Source organism: Lampris incognitus, chromosome 2 (assembly GCF_029633865.1).
Source record: "Lampris incognitus isolate fLamInc1 chromosome 2, fLamInc1.hap2, whole genome shotgun sequence".
Taxonomy (NCBI): domain Eukaryota; kingdom Metazoa; phylum Chordata; class Actinopteri; order Lampriformes; family Lampridae; genus Lampris; species Lampris incognitus.
Genome location: NC_079212.1, coordinates 39,612,155 through 39,629,393, shown reverse-complemented (window position 1 = coordinate 39,629,393; position 17,239 = coordinate 39,612,155). Strand labels below are relative to the sequence as shown.

Here is a 17,239-nt window from a genome sequence, read left to right as displayed (position 1 = left end):
TAACAGTACTGCCACTTGTCACGAGGATAGATTTTGTAACTGCTAGCACTCTGAGGTCTTCGGTTTCACTAAACATGGATTGTTTTGAATTGAAAGTGAACTTTGCCACAACATGACTGATGTAAAATGGAAGAGATCCCTCTGCATTGGCCGAGAATCGAACCCGGGTCAACTGCTTGGAAGGCAGCTATGCTCACCACTATACCACCAATGCACCACAAGGGAAGCTCCTTGGAAATTTGCACACGCCATGAACACTAACGTTGCTGCGTGTTGAACTCTCCTCAGTAGGGGTTCCGATCTACTCAGAAGTCCATGTCAGAGCTTCCAATCGACACACGCTATTATTTGGATTCATGGTGTAACGATCAACAGTCTGGAATTTTGAATCGAGTGACCTGAGTTGAAGTTTTGGTGGACCTTTGCAGCTTTAAGTCACAGTCACATTGATATTAGAACACTGATTCCATGGCCCCAAGTCATAACAGGACAGTTGTGTATCACGAGAATCGATTTTGTAACTGCCCGCTGTCTTATTTTGCTGAGGTCTTCAGTTTTGTCCACATAAAGGATGGTTTGAAATTGAATTAACACCTTATAATAATTACAAGTGTTCGTCAGTCCCAAAAGAGTCCATTGAAAGTTGAGCTATACGTGGGATGCCTTTTGCTGCTGTATGCTCAATAAAGCCCCTTGTGAAAGTTTTTGCAGTGCAAGAGAGATTAATGGGGCAATGGACTAGAAGAAGTTTATGAAGTAAGAAGATAAAATCACTTTTATCAAAGTCAAGAAAATGTGATGAGTCTCATTGTTTGGCAGTGAGCAAAATACTTTTTGTACTGTGATGTAAGCCATCAACAATACTTGATGTCAGCTTGGTAAGAGTTAGGTGGTGAGAATGTGGCAAAAACTTGTTTGCTAAGACAAGGTGGCCGAGTGGTTAAGGCGATGCACTGCTAATGCATTGTGTTCTGCACGCGTGGGTTCGAATCCCATCCTTGTCGCTATAGGCTTTCTCTATGACCTAAGGAAGAACTTTCTATGCGCAATCATTGTAGGAGGCTTTACGGTGGATATTGCAACCCACGTTCTTACCCGATGAGTCAAATTTCATTCAGTCCTTGAATGGAATATTTTCATGACCTCAGTTTTGAGATGTTTTCTTGTCTACTCAAAAGTTTCTGCCAGAACTTTCACTCGACAGTGGTGTGTCTACATGGTGTAATGGTCAGCATTCTGGACTTTGAATCCGTTGATCCGAGTTCAAGTGTCGGTGGGATCTTTGCAGCTTTCAATTACAGTATTAGTGTCTGTTATGGAGAGCTTTAAGCAAGTTCCAAATACTGCGCTCGTTAAATAGTGTGGAGTCCTTGTGACGTTTTCGTTAACCCTAGGTATGTATCTGCACGTTAAATAGAAAATGTGCTCAGCTGTTATGACATGTCGCGAAGGTCACTTTCCGCACGAGGAAATTACTTTTCACTTCTATCGTAGTTTCAGTCTTCTTGGAGCTTTCAGTAAAAGTTTCAAAGTTACTGCCAGAAATTTCACTCGACAGTGAAGCCTCGATACGGTTCCATGGTGTAATGGTCAGCACTCTGGACTTTGAATCCAGTAATCCGAGTTCAAGTCTCGGTGGAACCTTTGCAGCTTTAATTTACAGCAATAGCCTGCAATTCTGGGGAACACAAAACAACTAGGAGGTAACCCAGCCACTGAGGATGCACAAGCCAGTGCATCCTTAGTGCCGGTCCCAAGCCCGGACAAATGGGGAGGGTTGCGTCAGGAAGGGCATCCGGCGTAAAATCTTTGCCAAATGAAATATGCGGATCATAAATAAGACTTACATACCGGATCCGTCGAGGCCCGGGTTACCAACGACCGCCACCGGTACTGTTAACCAGCAGGGTGTCGGTGGAAACTATGCTACTGTTGGGCGAAGGAGAAGGAGAGGAGGAAAGCATGTCCAGAGGCAGCTAGAGAGGAGGAAGGGTAGGCATGTGGAGGTGAGAGTTGGAACTTTGAATGTTGGCACTATGACTGGTAAAGGGAGAGAGCTGGCTGACATGATGGAAAGAAGAAAGGTAGGCATACTTTGTGTGCAAGAGACCAGGTGGAAGGGGAGTAAGGCCAGGAGTATCGGAGGTGGGTTCAAACTCTTCTACCATGGTGTAAATGGGAGGAGAAATGGGGTAGGGGTAATTCTGAAGGAAGAGTATGTCAAGAGCGTGCTGGAGGTGAAGAGAGTGTCAGACAGAGTGATGAGTATGAAGCTGGAAATTGAAGGTTTATTGCTGAATGTTATCAGCGCATATGCCCCGCAAGTTGGGTGTGAGATAGATGAAAAAGAAGAATTCTGGAATGAGTTGGACGACATGGTGGAGAGGGTACCCAAGGAGGAGAGAGTGGTGATTGGAGCGGACTTCAATGGACATGTTGGTGAAGGGAACAGAGGTGATGAGGAGGTGATGGGAAAGTATGGAGTCAAGAAGAGAAATGTGGAAGGACAGATGGTGGTCGATTTTGCGAAAAGGATGGAAATGGCTGTGGTGAATACATATTTCAAGAAGAGGGAGGAACACAGGGTGACGTACAAGAGTGGAGGAAAGTGCACACAGGTGGACTATATCTTATGTAGAAGGCACCATCTAAAAGGGATTGGAGACTGCAAGGTGGTGACAGGGGAGAGCGTAGCCAGGCAGCATCGGATGGTGGTCTGTAGGATGACTTTGGAGACCAAGAAGAGGAAGCGAGTGAAGACACAGCCGAAGATCAAATGGTGGAAGTTGGAATAGGAAGACTGTTGTGTGGAGTTCAGGCAGGAGTTAAGACAGGCACTGGGTGGTAGTGAAGAGTTGCCAGATGGCTGGAAAACCACTGCAGAAATAGTGAGGGAGACAGCTAGGAAGGTACTTGGTGTGTCATCAGGACAGAGGAAGGAAGACAAGGAGACTTGGTGGTGGAATGAGGAAGTACAGCAAATTATACAGAGGAAAAGGTTGGCAAAGAAGAAGTGGGATAGTCAGAGAGATGAAGAAAGTAGACAGGAGTACAAGGAGATGCAGCGTAAAGCAAAGAGAGAGGTGGCAAAGGCAAAGGAAAAGGCGTATGGTGAGTTGTATGACAGATTAGACACTAAGGAAGGTGAAAAGGACTTGTACCGATTGGCTAGACAGAGGGACCAAGCTGCAAAGGATGTGCAGCAAGTTAGGGCGATCAAGGATAGAGATGGAAATGTGCTGACAAGCGAGGAGAGTGTGCTAAGAAGGTGGAAGGAATACTTTGAGGGGCTGATGAATGAAGAAAATGAGAGAGAGAGAAGGTTGGATGATGTAGGGATAGTGAATCAGGAAGTTCAGCGGATTAGCAAGGAGGAAGTGAGGGCAGCTATGAAGAGGATGAAGAATGGAAAGGCAGTTGGTCCTGATGACATACCTGTGGAGGCATGGAAATGTTTAGGAGAGATGGCAGTGGAGTTTCTAACTAGATTGTTTAACACAATCCTGGAAAGTGAGAGGATGCCTGAGGAGTGGAGAAGAAGCATACTGGTACCGATTTTCAAGAACAAGGGCGATGTGCAGAACTGTAACAACTACAGAGGTATAAAGTTGATCAGCCACAGCATGAAGATTTGGGAAAGAGTAATAGAAGCTAGGTTAAGAGGAGAGGTGACGATCAGCGAGCAGCAGTATGGTTTCATGCCACGAAAGAGCACCACAGATGCGATGTTTGCTTTGAGAATGTTGATTGAGAAGTATAGAGAAGGCCAGAAAGAGTTGCACTGTGTCTTTGTAGATTTAGAGAAAGCTTATGACAGAGTACCGAGAGAGGAGGTGTGGTATTGTATGAGGAAGTCAGGAGTTGCAGAGAAGTATGTAGGAGTGGTGCAGGATACGTATGAGGGAAGTGTGACAATGGTGAGGTGTGCGGTTGGAATGACGGATGGGTTCAAGGTGGAGGTGGGATTACATCAAGGATCGGCTCTTAGCCCTTTCTTGTTTGCAATGGTGATGGACAGGTTGACGGACAAGATCAGGCAGGAGTCTCCATGGACGATGATGTTCGCGGATGACATTGTGATCTGTAGTGAGAGTAGGGTGCAGGTTGAGGAGAGCCTGGAGAGGTGGAGGTATGCACTGGAGAGAAGAGGAATGAAAGTCAGTAGGAGCAAGACGGAATACCTATGCGTGAATGAGAGAGAGGACAGTGGAATGGTCAGGATGCAAGGAGTGGAGGTGACAAAGACATCTGAGTTTAAATACTTGGGGTCAACTGTCCAAAGTAACGGGGAGTGCAGTAGAGAGGTGAAAAAGAGAGTGCAGGCAGGTTGGAGTGGGTGGAGAAGAGTGTCAGGAGTGATTTGCGACAGAAGGGTACCAGCAAGAGTTAAAGGGAAAGTTTACAAGATGGTTGTGAGACCAGCTATGTTATATGGTTTGGAGACATTGGCACTGACGAAAAGACAGGAGGCGGAGCTGGAGGTGGCAGAGTTGAAGATGCTAAGATTTTCACTGGGAGTAACGAAGAAGGACAGGATTAGGAACGATTATATTAGAGGGACCGCTCAGGTTGGACGGTTTGGAGACAAAGCAAGAGAGGCAAGATTGAGATGGCTTGGACATGTGTGGAGGAGAGATGCTGAGTATATTGGGAGAAGGATGCTGAATATGGAGCTGCCAGGGAAGAGGAGAAGAGGAAGGCCAAAGAGGAGGTTTATGGATGTGGTGAGGGAAGACATGCAGGTGGCTGGTGTGACAGAGGAAGACGCAGAAGACAGGAAGAAATGGAAACGGATGATCCGCTGTGGCGACCCCTAACGGGAGCAGCCGAAAGTAGTAGTAGTAGTAGTAGACAAAACAACTAGGAGGTGTTGAGCTTGTCAAAATGCTGTGTAGTCCATCGGATGTTCTTGTTTAACCTAGGTACGTATCTGGACATGTTGAATAGAAATGTATGTCATTCATCATATGCGATCGCTTTCCACTAGAGGACATTGCTGCTTGATTCAATCCCGTGATCATATTTTCAGTCTTGTTGTGTTTTTCACATCATACTCACATTAACGGGTATAGCTCGGTTGTGTAGATTGACAAACAAACTCCCAGGGATAAGATTGGACTAAAAACCCAATATGTTGTTTGTCACATGGATACTGGAAACTTTCTTCACCATACCCACGTTAGAAAATATGTCCAAGACATATTCCCACAAGGCTTGGTTTGGGGAAAACTTTCAACTTCGGACAGTTGCTGCAGTGACATTAGAACAGTGGTTCCATGGATCTAACTCTTTAACAGTACTGCCGCTTGTCACGAGGATAGATTTTGTAACTGCTAGCACTCTGAGGTCTTCGGTTTCACTAAACATGGATTGTTTTGAATTGAAACTGAACTTTGCCACAACATGACTGATGTAAAATGGAAGAGATCCCTCTGCATTGGCCGAGAATCGAACCCGGGTCAACTGCTTGGAAGGCAGCTACGCTCACCACTATACCACCAATGCAACACAAGAGAAGCACCTTGGAAATTTGCACACGCCATGAACACTAACGTTGCTGCGTGTTGAACTCTCCTCAGTAGGGGTTCCGATCTACTCAGAAGTCCATGTCAGAGCTTCCAATCGACACACGCTATTATTTGGATTCATGGTGTAACGATCAACAGTCTGGAATTTTGAATCGAGTGACCTGAGTTGAAGTTTTGGTGGACCTTTGCAGCTTTAAGTCACAGTCACATTGATATTAGAACACTGATTCCATGGCCCCAAGTCATAACAGGACAGCTGTGTATCACGAGAATCGATTTTGTAACTGCCCGCTGTCTTATTTTGCTGAGGTCTTCAGTTTTGTCCACATAAAGGATGGTTTGAAATTGAAATAACACCTTATATTAATTACAAGTGTTCGTCAGTCCCAAAAGAGTCCACTGAAAGTTGAGCTCTACGTGGGATGCCTTTTGCTGCTGTATGCTCAATAAAGCCCATTGTGCAAATTTTTGCAGTGCAAGAGAGATTAATGGGGCAGTGGACTAGAAGAAGTTCATGAAGTAAGAAGATAAAATCACTTTTATCAAAGTCAAGAAAATGTGATGAGTCTCATTGTTTGGCAGTGAGCAAAATACTTTTTGTACTGTGATGTAGGCCATCAACAATACTTGATGTCAGCTTGGTAAGAGTTAGGTGGTGAGAATGTGGCAAAAACCGTGATTACTAAGACAAGGTGGCCGAGTGGTTAAGGTGATGCACTGCTAATGCATTGTGTTCTGCACGCGTGGGTTCGAATCCCATCCGCGTCGCTACAGGCTTTCTCTGTGACCTAAGGAAGAACTTTCTATGCGCAATCATTGTAGCAGGATTTATGATGGATATTGCAACCCACATTCTTACCCGATGAGTCAAATTTCATTCAGTCCCTGAATGGAATATTTTCATGACCTCAGTTTTGAGATGTTTTCTTGTCTACTCGAAAGTTTCTGCCAGAACTTTCACTCGACAGTGGTGTGTCTACATGGTGTAATGGTCAGCATTCTGGACTTTGAATCCGTTGATCCAAGTTCAAGTGTCGGTGGGATCTTTGCAGCTTTCAATTACAGTATTAGTCTCTGTTATGGAGAGCTTTAAGCAAGTTCCAAATACTGCGCTCGTTAAATAGTTTGGAGTCCTTGTGACTTTTTCTTTAACCCTAGGTATGTATCTGCACGTGAAATAGAAAATGTGCTCAGCTGTTATGACATGTCGCGAAGGTAACTTTCCGCACGAGGAAATTACTTTTAACTTCTATCGTAGTTTCAGTCTTCTTGGAGCTTTCAGTAAAAGTTTCAAAGTTACTGCCAGAAATTTCACTCGACAGTGAAGCGTTGATATGGTTCCATGGTGTAATGGTCAGCACTCTGGACTTTGAATCCAGTAATCCGAGTTCAAGTCTCGGTGGAACCTTTACAGCAATAGCCTGCAATTCTGGGGAACACAAAACAACTAAGAGGTACTGAGCTTGTCAAAATGCTGTGTAGTCCATCGGATGTTCTTGTTTAACCTAGGTACGTATCCGGACATGTTGAATAGAAATGTATCTCATTCATCGTATGCGATCGCTTTCCACTAGAGGACATTGCTGGTCGATTCAATCCAGTGATCATATTTTCAGTCTTGTTGTGTTTTTCACATCATACTCACATTAACGGGTATAGCTCGGTTGTGTAGATTGACAAACAAACTCCCAGGGATAAGATTGGACTAAAAACCCAATATGTTGTTTGTCACATGGATACTGGAAACTTTCTTCACCATACCCACGTTAGAAAATATGTCCAAGACATATTCCCACAAGGCTTGGTTTGGGGAAAACTTTCAACTTCGGACAGTTGCTGCAGTGACATTAGAACAGTGGTTCCATGGATCTAACTCTTTAACAGTACTGCCACTTGTCACGAGGATAGATTTTGTAACTGCTAGCACTCTGGGGTCTTCGGTTTCACTAAACATGGATTGTTTTGAATTGAAAGTGAACTTTGCCACAACATGACTGATGTAAAATGGAAGAGATCCCTCTGCATTGGCCGGGAATCGAACCCGGGTCAACTGCTTGGAAGGCAGCTATGCTCACCACTATACCACCAATGCAACACAAGGGAGACTCTTTGGAAATTTGCACACGCCATGAACACTAACGTTGCTGCGTGTTGAACTCTCCTCAGTAGGGGTTCCGATCTACTCATAAATCCATGTCAGAGCTTCCAATCGACACACGCTTTTATTTGGACCCATGGTGTAACGATCAACAGTCTGGACTTTGAATCGAGTGACCTGAGTTGAAGTTTTGGTGGACCTTTGCAGCTTTAAGTCACAGTCACATTGATATTAGAACACTGATTCCATGGCCCCAAGTCATAACAGGACAGCTGTGTATCACGAGAATCGATTTTGTAACTGCCCGCTGTCTTATTTTGCTGAGGTCTTCAGTTTTGTCCACATAAAGGATGGTTTGAAATTGAAATAACACCTTATAATAATTACAAGTGTTCGTCAGTCCCAAAAGAGTCCATTGAAAGTTGAGCTCTACGTGGGATGCCTTTTGCTGCTGTATGCTCAATAAAGCCCCTTGTGTAAGATTTTGCAGTGCAAGAGAGATTAATGGGGCAGTGGACTAGAAGAAGTTCATGAAGTAAGAAGATAAAATCAATTTTATCAAAGTCAAGAAAATGTGATGAGTCTCATTGTTTGGCAGTGAGCAAAATACTTTTTGTACTGTGATGTAAGCCATCAACAATACTTGATGTCAGCTTGGTAAGAGTTAGGTGGTGAGAATGTGGCAAAAACCGTGATTACTAAGACAAGGTGGCCGAGTGGTTAAGGTGATGCACTGCTAATGCATTGTGTTCTGCACGCGTGGGTTCGAATCCCATCCGCGTCGCTACAGGCTTTCTCTGTGACCTAAGGAAGAACTTTCTATGCGCAATCATTGTAGCAGGATTTATGATGGATATTGCAACCCACATTCTTACCCGATGAGTCAAATTTCATTCAGTCCCTGAATGGAATATTTTCATGACCTCAGTTTTGAGATGTTTTCTTGTCTACTCGAAAGTTTCTGCCAGAACTTTCACTCGACAGTGGTGTGTCTACATGGTGTAATGGTCAGCATTCTGGACTTTGAATCCGTTGATCCGAGTTCAAGTGTCGGTGGGATCTTTGCAGCTTTCAATTACAGTATTAGTCTGTGTTATGGAGAGCTTTAAGCAAGTTCCAAATACTGCGCTCGTTAAATAGTGTGGAGTCCTTGTGACTTTTTCTTTAACCCTAGGTATGTATCTGCACGTGAAATAGAAAATGTGCTCAGCTGTTATGACATGTCGCGAAGGTCACTTTCCGCACGAGGAAATTACTTTTAACTTCTATCGTAGTTTCAGTCTTCTTGGAGCTTTCAGTAAAAGTTTCAAAGTTACTGCCAGAAATTTCACTCGACAGTGAAGCGTTGATATGGTTCCATGGTGTAATGGTCAGCACTCTGGACTTTGAATCCAGTAATCCGAGTTCAAGTCTCGGTGGAACCTTTACAGCAATAGCCTGCAATTCTGGGGAACACAAAACAACTAAGAGGTACTGAGCTTGTCAAAATGCTGTGTAGTCCATCGGATGTTCTTGTTTAACCTAGGTACGTATCCGGACATGTTGAATAGAAATGTATCTCATTCATCGTATGCGATCGCTTTCCACTAGAGGACATTGCTGGTCGATTCAATCCAGTGATCATATTTTCAGTCTTGTTGTGTTTTTCACATCATACTCACATTAACGGGTATAGCTCGGTTGTGTAGATTGACAAACAAACTCCCAGGGATAAGATTGGACTAAAAACCCAATATGTTGTTTGTCACATGGATACTGGAAACTTTCTTCACCATACCCACGTTAGAAAATATGTCCAAGACATATTCCCACAAGGCTTGGTTTGGGGAAAACTTTCAACTTCGGACAGTTGCTGCAGTGACATTAGAACAGTGGTTCCATGGATCTAACTCTTTAACAGTACTGCCACTTGTCACGAGGATAGATTTTGTAACTGCTAGCACTCTGGGGTCTTCGGTTTCACTAAACATGGATTGTTTTGAATTGAAAGTGAACTTTGCCACAACATGACTGATGTAAAATGGAAGAGATCCCTCTGCATTGGCCGGGAATCGAACCCGGGTCAACTGCTTGGAAGGCAGCTATGCTCACCACTATACCACCAATGCAACACAAGGGAGACTCTTTGGAAATTTGCACACGCCATGAACACTAACGTTGCTGCGTGTTGAACTCTCCTCAGTAGGGGTTCCGATCTACTCATAAGTCCATGTCAGAGCTTCCAATCGACACACGCTATTATTTGGACCCATGGTGTAACGATCAACAGTCTGGACTTTGAATCGAGTGACCTGAGTTGAAGTTTTGGTGGACCTTTGCAGCTTTAAGTCACAGTCACATTGATATTAGAACACTGATTCCATGGCCCCAAGTCATAACAGGACAGCTGTGTATCACGAGAATCGATTTTGTAACTGCCCGCTGTCTTATTTTGCTGAGGTCTTCAGTTTTGTCCACATAAAGGATGGTTTGAAATTGAAATAACACCTTATAATAATTACAAGTGTTCGTCAGTCCCAAAAGAGTCCATTGAAAGTTGAGCTCTACGTGGGATGCCTTTTGCTGCTGTATGCTCAATAAAGCCCCTTGTGTAAGATTTTGCAGTGCAAGAGAGATTAATGGGGCAGTGGACTAGAAGAAGTTCATGAAGTAAGAAGATAAAATCAATTTTATCAAAGTCAAGAAAATGTGATGAGTCTCATTGTTTGGCAGTGAGCAAAATACTTTTTGTACTGTGATGTAAGCCATCAACAATACTTGATGTCAGCTTGGTAAGAGTTAGGTGGTGAGAATGTGGCAAAAACCGTGATTGCTAAGACAAGGTGGCGGAGTGGTTAAGGCGATGCACTGCTAATGCGTTGTGTTCTGCACGCGTGGGTTCGAATCCCATCCTTGTCGCTACAGGCTTTCTCTATGACCTAAGGAAGAACTTTCTATGCGCAATCATTGTAGCAGGATTTATGATGGATATTGCAACCCACGTTCTTACCCGATGAGTCAAATTTCATTCAGTCCCTGAATGGAATATTTTCATGACCTCAGTTTTGAGATGTTTTCTTGTCTACTCAAAAGTTTCTGCCAGAACTTTCACTCGACAGTGGGGTGTCTACATGGTTCCATGGTGTAATGGTCAGCATTCTGGACTTTGAATCCGTTGATCAAAGTTCAAGTCTCGGTGGAATCTTTGCAGCTTTCAATTACAGTATTAGTTTCTGTTATGGAGAGCTTTAAGCAAGTTCCAAATACTGCGCTCGTTAAATAGTGTGGAGTCCTTGTGACGTTTTCGTTAACCCTAGGTATGTATCTGCACGTGAAATAGAAAATGGGCTCAGCTGTTATGAGATGTCGCGAAGGTAACTTTCCGCACGAGGAAATTACTTTTCACTTCTATCGTAGTTTCAGTCTTCTTGGAGCTTTTAGTAAAAGTTTCAAAGTTACTGCCAGAAATTTCACTCGACAGTGAAGCGTTGATACGGTTCCATGGTGTAATGGTCAGCACTCTGGACTTTGAATCCAGTAATCCGAATTCAAATCTCGGTGGAACCTTTTCAGCTTTAATTTACAGCAATAGCCTGCAATTCTGGGGAACACAAAACAACTAGGAGGTGTTGAGCTTGTCAAAATGCTGTGTAGTCCATCGGATGTTCTTGTTTAACCTAGGTACGTATCCGGACATGTTGAATAGAAATGTATGTCATTCATCGTATGCGATCGCTTTCCACTAGAGGACATTGCTGGTCGATTCAATCCAGTGATCATATTTTCAGTCTTGTTGTGTTTTTCACATCATACTCACATTAACGGGTATAGCTCGGTTGTGTAGATTGACAAACAAACTCCCAGGGATAAGATTGGACTAAAAACCCAATATGTTGTTTGTCACATGGATACTGGAAACTTTCTTCACCATACCCACGTTAGAAAATATGTCCAAGACATATTCCCACAAGGCTTGGTTTGGGGAAAACTTTCAACTTCGGACAGTTGCTGCAGTGACATTAGAACAGTGGTTCCATGGATCTAACTCTTTGACAGTACTGCCGCTTGTCACGAGGATAGATTTTGTAACTGCTAGCACTCTGGGGTCTTCGGTTTCACTAAACATGGATTGTTTTGATTTGAAAGTGAACTTTGCCACAACATGACTGATGTAAAATGGAAGAGATCCCTCTGCATTGGCCGGGAATCGAACACGGGTCAACTGCTTGGAAGGCAGCTATGCTCACCACTATACCACCAATGCAACACAAGGGAGGCTCTTTGGAAATTTGCACACGGCATGAACACTAACGTTGCTGCGTGTTGAACTCTCCTCAGTAGGGGTTCCGATCTACTCATAAGTCCATGTCAGAGCTTGCAATCGACACACGCTATTATTTGGATCCATGGTGTAACGATCAACAGTCTGGACTTTGAATCGAGTGACCTGAGTTGAAGTTTTGGTGGACCTTTGCAGCTTTAAGTCACAGTCACATTGATATTAGAACACAGATTCCATGGCCCCAAGTCATAACAGGGCAGCTGTGTATCACGAGAATCGATTTTGTAACTGCCCGCTGTCTTATTTTGCTGAGGTCTTCAGTTTTGTCCACATAAAGGATGGTTTGAAATTGAAATAACACCTTATAATAATTACAAGTGTTCGTCAGTCCCAAAAGAGTCCATTGAAAGTTGAGCTCTACGTGGGATGCCTTTTGCTGCTGTATGCTCAATAAAGCCCCTTGTGAAAGTTTTTGCAGTGCAAGAGAGATTAATGGGGCAGTGGACTAGAAGAAGTTCATGAAGTAAGAAGATAAAATCACTTTTATCAAAGTCAAGAAAATGTGATGAGTCTCATTGTTTGGCAGTGAGCAAAATACTTTTTGTACTGTGATGTAAGCCATCAACAATACTTGATGTCAGCTTGGTAAGAGTTAGGTGGTGAGAATGTGGCAAAAACCGTGATTGCTAAGACAAGATGGCCGAGTGGTTAAGGCGATGCACTGCTAATGCGTTGTGTTCTGCACGCGTGGGTTCGAATCCCATCCTTGTCGCTACAGGCTTTCTCTATGACCTAAGGAAGAACCATCTATGCGCAATCATTGTAGCAGGATTTATGGTGGATATTGCAACCCACGTTCTTACCCGATGAGTCAAATTTCATTCAGTCCCTGAATGGAATATTTTCATGACCTCAGTTTTGAGATGTTTTCTTGTCTACTCAAAAGTTTCTGCCAGAACTTTCACTCGACAGTGGTGTGTCTACATGGTTCCATGGTGTAATGGTCATCATTCTGGACTTTGAATCCGTTGATCAAAGTTCAAGTGTCGGTGGGATCTTTGCAGCTTTCAATTACAGTATTAGTTTCTGTTATGGAGAGCTTTAAGCAAGTTCCAAATACTGCGCTCGTTAAATAGTGTGGAGTCCTTGAGACGTTTTCCTTAACCCTAGGTATGTATCTGCACGTTAAATAGAAAATGGGCTCAGCTGTTATGACATGTCGCGAAGGTCACTTTCCGCACGAGGAAATTACTTTTCACTTCTATCGTAGTTTCAGTCTTCTTGGAGCTTTCAGTTAAAGTTTCAAAGTTATTGCCACAAATTTCACTCGACAATGAAGCGACGATACGGTTCCATGGTGTAATGTACAGCACTCTGGACTTTGAATCCAGTAATCCGAGGTCAAGTCTCGGTGGAACCTTTGCAGCTTTAATTTACAGCAATAGCCTGCAATTCTGGGGAGCACAAAACAACTAAGAGGTACTGAGCTTGTCAAAATGCTGTGTAGTCCGTTCTTGTTTAACCTAGGTACGTATCTGGACATGTTGAATAGAAATGTATCTCATTCATCGTATGCGATCGCTTTCCACTAGAGGACATTGCTGGTCGATTCAATCCAGTGATCATATTTTCAGTCTTGTTGTGTTTTTCACATCATACTCACATTAACGGGTATAGCTCGGTTGTGTAGATTGACAAACAAACTCCCAGGGATAAGATTGGACTAAAAACCCAATATGTTGTTTGTCACATGGATACTGGAAACTTTCTTCACCATACCCACGTTAGAAAATATGTCCAAGACATATTCCCACAAGGCTTGGTTTGGGGAAAACTTTCAACTTCGGACAGTTGCTGCAGTGACATTAGAACAGTGGTTCCATGGATCTAACTCTTTAACAGTACTGCCGCTTGTCACGAGGATAGATTTTGTAACTGCTAGCACTCTGAGGTCTTCGGTTTCACTAAACATGGATTGTTTTGAATTGAAAGTGAACTTTGCCACAACATGACTGATGTAAAATGGAAGAGATCCCTCTGCATTGGCCGGGAATCGAACCCGGGTCAACTGCTTGGAAGGCAGCTATGCTCACCACTATACCACCAATGCAACACAAGGGAGACTCTTTGGAAATTTGCACACGCCATGAACACTAACGTTGCTGCGTGTTGAACTCTCCTCAGTAGGGGTTCCGATCTACTCATAAGTCCATGTCAGAGCTTGCAATCGACACACGCTATTATTTGGATCCATGGTGTAACGAGCAACAGTCTGGACTTTGAATCGAGTGACCTGAGTTGAAGTTTTGGTGGACCTTTGCAGCTTTAAGTCACAGTCACATTGATATTAGAACACTGATTCCATGGCCCCAAGTCATAACAGGACAGCTGTGTATCACGAGAATCGATTTTGTAACTGCCCGCTGTCTTATTTTGCTGAGGTCTTCAGTTTTGTCCACATAAAGGATGGTTTGAAATTGAAATAACACCTTATAATAATTACAAGTGTTCGTCAGTCCCAAAAGAGTCCATTGAAAGTTGAGCTCTACGTGGGATGCCTTTTGCTGCTGTATGCTCAATAAAGCCCCTTGTGAAAGTTTTTGCAGTGCAAGAGAGATTAATGGGGCAGTGGACTAGAAGAAGTTCATGAAGTAAGAAGATAAAATCACTTTTATCAAAGTCAAGAAAATGTGATGAGTCTCATTGTTTGGCAGTGAGCAAAATACTTTTTGTACTGTGATGTAAGCCATCAACAATACTTGATGTCAGCTTGGTAAGAGTTAGGTGGTGAGAAAGTGGCAAAAACCGTGATTGCTAAGACAAGGTGGCGGAGTGGTTAAGGCGATGCACTGCTAATGCGTTGTGTTCTGCACGCGTGGGTTCGAATCCCATCCTTGTCGCTACAGGCTTTCTCTATGACCTAAGGAAGAACTTTCTATGCGCAATCATTGTAGCAGGATTTATGGTGGATATTGCAACCCACGTTCTTACCCGATGAGTCAAATTTCATTCAGTCCCTGAATGGAATATTTTCATGACCTCAGTTTTGAGATGTTTTCTTGTCTACTCAAAAGTTTCTGCCAGAACTTTCACTCGACAGTGATGTGTCTACATGGTTCCATGGTGTAATGGTCAGCATTCTGGACTTTGAATCCGTTGATCAAAGTTCAAGTGTCGGTGGGATCTTTGCAGCTTTCAATTACAGTATTAGTTTCTGTTATGGAGAGCTTTAAGCAATTCCAAATACTGCGCTCGTTAAATAGTGTGGAGTCCTTGTGACGTTTTCGTTAACCCTAGGTATGTATCTGCACGTTAAATAGAAAATGGGCTCAGCTGTTATGACATGTCGCGAAGGTCACTTTCCGCACGAGGAAATTACTTTTCACTTCTATCGTAGTTTCAGTCTTCTTGGAGCTTTCAGTAAAAGTTTCAAAGTTACTGCCAGAAATTTCACTCGACAGTGAAGCGTCGATACGGTTCCATGGTGTAATGTACAGCACTCTGGACTTTGAATCCAGTAATCCGAGGTCAAGTCTCGGTGGAACCTTTGCAGCTTTAATTTACAGCAATAGCCTGCAATTCTGGGGAACACAAAACAACTAAGAGGTACTGAGCTTGTCAAAATGCTGTGTAGTCCGTTCTTGTTTAACCTAGGTACGTATCTGGACATGTTGAATAGAAATGTATGTCATTCATCGTATGCGATCGCTTTCCACTAGAGGACTTTGCTGGTCGATTCAATCCAGTGATCATATTTTCAGTCTTGTTGTGTTTTTCACATCATACTCACATTAACGGGTATAGCTCGGTTGTGTAGATTGACAAACAAACTCCCAGGGATAAGATTGGACTAAAAACCCAATATGTTGTTTGTCACATGGATACTGGAAACTTTCTTCACCATATCCACGTTAGAAAATATGTCCAAGACATATTCCCACAAGGCTTGGTTTGGGGAAAACTTTCAACTTCGGACAGTTGCTGCAGTGACATTAGAACAGTGGTTCCATGGATCTAACTCTTTGACAGTACTGCCGCTTGTCACGAGGATAGATTTTGTAACTGCTAGCACTCTGAGGTCTTCGGTTTCACTAAACATGGATTGTTTTGAATTGAAAGTGAACTTTGCCACAACATGACTGATGTAAAATGGGAGAGATCCCTCTGCATTGGCCGGGAATCGAACCCGGGTCAACTGCTTGGAAGGCAGCTATGCTCACCACTATACCACCAATGCAACACAAGAGAGACTCTTTGGAAATTTGCACACGCCCTGAACACTAACGTTGCTGCGTGTTGAACTCTCCTCAGTAGGGGTTCCGATCTACTCATAAGTCCATGTCAGAGCTTCCAATCGACACACGCTATTATTTGGATCCATGGTGTAACGAGCAACAGTCTGGACTTTGAATCGAGTGACCTGAGTTGAAGTTTTGGTGGACCTTTGCAGCTTTAAGTCACAGTCACATTGATATTAGAACACTGATTCCATGGCCCCAAGTCATAACAGGACAGCTGTGTATCACGAGAATCGATTTTGTAACTGCCCGCTGTCTTATTTTGCTGAGGTCTTCAGTTTTGTCCACATAAAGGATGGTTTGAAATTGAAATAACACCTTATAATAATTACAAGTGTTCGTCAGTCCCAAATGAGTCCATTGAAAGTTGAGCTCTACGTGGGATGCCTTTTGCTGCTGTATGCTCAATAAAGCCCCTTGTGAAAGTTTTTGCAGTGCAAGAGAGATTAATGGGGCAGTGGACTAGAAGAAGTTCATGAAGTAAGAAGATAAAATCACTTTTATCAAAGTCAAGAAAATGTGATGAGTCTCATTGTTTGGCAGTGAGCAAAATACTTTTTGTACTGTGATGTAAGCCATCAACAATACTTGATGTCAGCTTGGTAAGAGTTAGGTGGTGAGAATGTGGCAAAAACCGTGATTGCTAAGACAAGATGGCGGAGTGGTTAAGGCGATGCACTGCTAATGCGTTGTGTTCTGCACGCGTGGGATCGAATCCCATCCTTGTCGCTACAGGCTTTCTCTATGACCTAAGGAAGAACTTTCTATGCGCAATCATTGTAGCAGGATTTATGGTGGATATTGCAACCCACGTTCTTACCCGATGAGTCAAATTTCATTCAGTCCCTGAATGGAATATTTTCATGACCTCAGTTTTGAGATGTTTTCTTGTCTACTCAAAAGTTTTTGCCAGAACTTTCACTCGACAGTGATGTGTCTACATGGTTCCATGGTGTAATGGTCAGCATTCTGGACTTTGAATCCGTTGATCAAAGTTCAAGTGTCGGTGGGATCTTTGCAGCTTTCAATTACAGTATTAGTTTCTGTTATGGAG

The 17,239-nt window shown here is 43.2% G+C and overlaps 17 non-coding genes across 17 annotated transcripts; 10 read left to right on the top strand and 7 right to left on the bottom strand.

The window, feature by feature from the left end:
- Window positions 1–142: 142 nt before the first annotated feature.
- Window positions 143–214, bottom strand: trnag-ucc (transfer RNA glycine (anticodon UCC)). The gene has a single exon. It is a non-coding gene; the product is annotated as a tRNA-Gly (tRNA).
- Window positions 215–922: 708 nt separating this feature from the next.
- On the top strand, window positions 923–1,004 carry trnas-gcu (transfer RNA serine (anticodon GCU)). The gene has a single exon. It is a non-coding gene; the product is annotated as a tRNA-Ser (tRNA).
- A 568-nt stretch (window positions 1,005–1,572) lies between these two features.
- On the top strand, window positions 1,573–1,644 carry trnaq-uug (transfer RNA glutamine (anticodon UUG)). Its single transcript has one exon. It is a non-coding gene; the product is annotated as a tRNA-Gln (tRNA).
- Window positions 1,645–5,433: 3,789 nt separating this feature from the next.
- On the bottom strand, window positions 5,434–5,505 carry trnag-ucc (transfer RNA glycine (anticodon UCC)). The gene has a single exon. It is a non-coding gene; the product is annotated as a tRNA-Gly (tRNA).
- Window positions 5,506–6,214: 709 nt separating this feature from the next.
- trnas-gcu (transfer RNA serine (anticodon GCU)) lies at window positions 6,215–6,296 on the top strand. Its single transcript has one exon. It is a non-coding gene; the product is annotated as a tRNA-Ser (tRNA).
- A 568-nt stretch (window positions 6,297–6,864) lies between these two features.
- On the top strand, window positions 6,865–6,936 carry trnaq-uug (transfer RNA glutamine (anticodon UUG)). Its single transcript has one exon. It is a non-coding gene; the product is annotated as a tRNA-Gln (tRNA).
- A 612-nt stretch (window positions 6,937–7,548) lies between these two features.
- Window positions 7,549–7,620, bottom strand: trnag-ucc (transfer RNA glycine (anticodon UCC)). Its single transcript has one exon. It is a non-coding gene; the product is annotated as a tRNA-Gly (tRNA).
- Window positions 7,621–8,328: 708 nt separating this feature from the next.
- On the top strand, window positions 8,329–8,410 carry trnas-gcu (transfer RNA serine (anticodon GCU)). The gene has a single exon. It is a non-coding gene; the product is annotated as a tRNA-Ser (tRNA).
- A 568-nt stretch (window positions 8,411–8,978) lies between these two features.
- On the top strand, window positions 8,979–9,050 carry trnaq-uug (transfer RNA glutamine (anticodon UUG)). Its single transcript has one exon. It is a non-coding gene; the product is annotated as a tRNA-Gln (tRNA).
- Window positions 9,051–9,662: 612 nt separating this feature from the next.
- On the bottom strand, window positions 9,663–9,734 carry trnag-ucc (transfer RNA glycine (anticodon UCC)). The gene has a single exon. It is a non-coding gene; the product is annotated as a tRNA-Gly (tRNA).
- A 708-nt stretch (window positions 9,735–10,442) lies between these two features.
- Window positions 10,443–10,524, top strand: trnas-gcu (transfer RNA serine (anticodon GCU)). The gene has a single exon. It is a non-coding gene; the product is annotated as a tRNA-Ser (tRNA).
- Window positions 10,525–11,100: 576 nt separating this feature from the next.
- trnaq-uug (transfer RNA glutamine (anticodon UUG)) lies at window positions 11,101–11,172 on the top strand. Its single transcript has one exon. It is a non-coding gene; the product is annotated as a tRNA-Gln (tRNA).
- A 625-nt stretch (window positions 11,173–11,797) lies between these two features.
- trnag-ucc (transfer RNA glycine (anticodon UCC)) lies at window positions 11,798–11,869 on the bottom strand. The gene has a single exon. It is a non-coding gene; the product is annotated as a tRNA-Gly (tRNA).
- A 708-nt stretch (window positions 11,870–12,577) lies between these two features.
- Window positions 12,578–12,659, top strand: trnas-gcu (transfer RNA serine (anticodon GCU)). The gene has a single exon. It is a non-coding gene; the product is annotated as a tRNA-Ser (tRNA).
- Window positions 12,660–13,925: 1,266 nt separating this feature from the next.
- On the bottom strand, window positions 13,926–13,997 carry trnag-ucc (transfer RNA glycine (anticodon UCC)). The gene has a single exon. It is a non-coding gene; the product is annotated as a tRNA-Gly (tRNA).
- Window positions 13,998–14,705: 708 nt separating this feature from the next.
- trnas-gcu (transfer RNA serine (anticodon GCU)) lies at window positions 14,706–14,787 on the top strand. Its single transcript has one exon. It is a non-coding gene; the product is annotated as a tRNA-Ser (tRNA).
- A 1,265-nt stretch (window positions 14,788–16,052) lies between these two features.
- On the bottom strand, window positions 16,053–16,124 carry trnag-ucc (transfer RNA glycine (anticodon UCC)). The gene has a single exon. It is a non-coding gene; the product is annotated as a tRNA-Gly (tRNA).
- Between the last annotated feature and the right edge of the window lie 1,115 nt (window positions 16,125–17,239).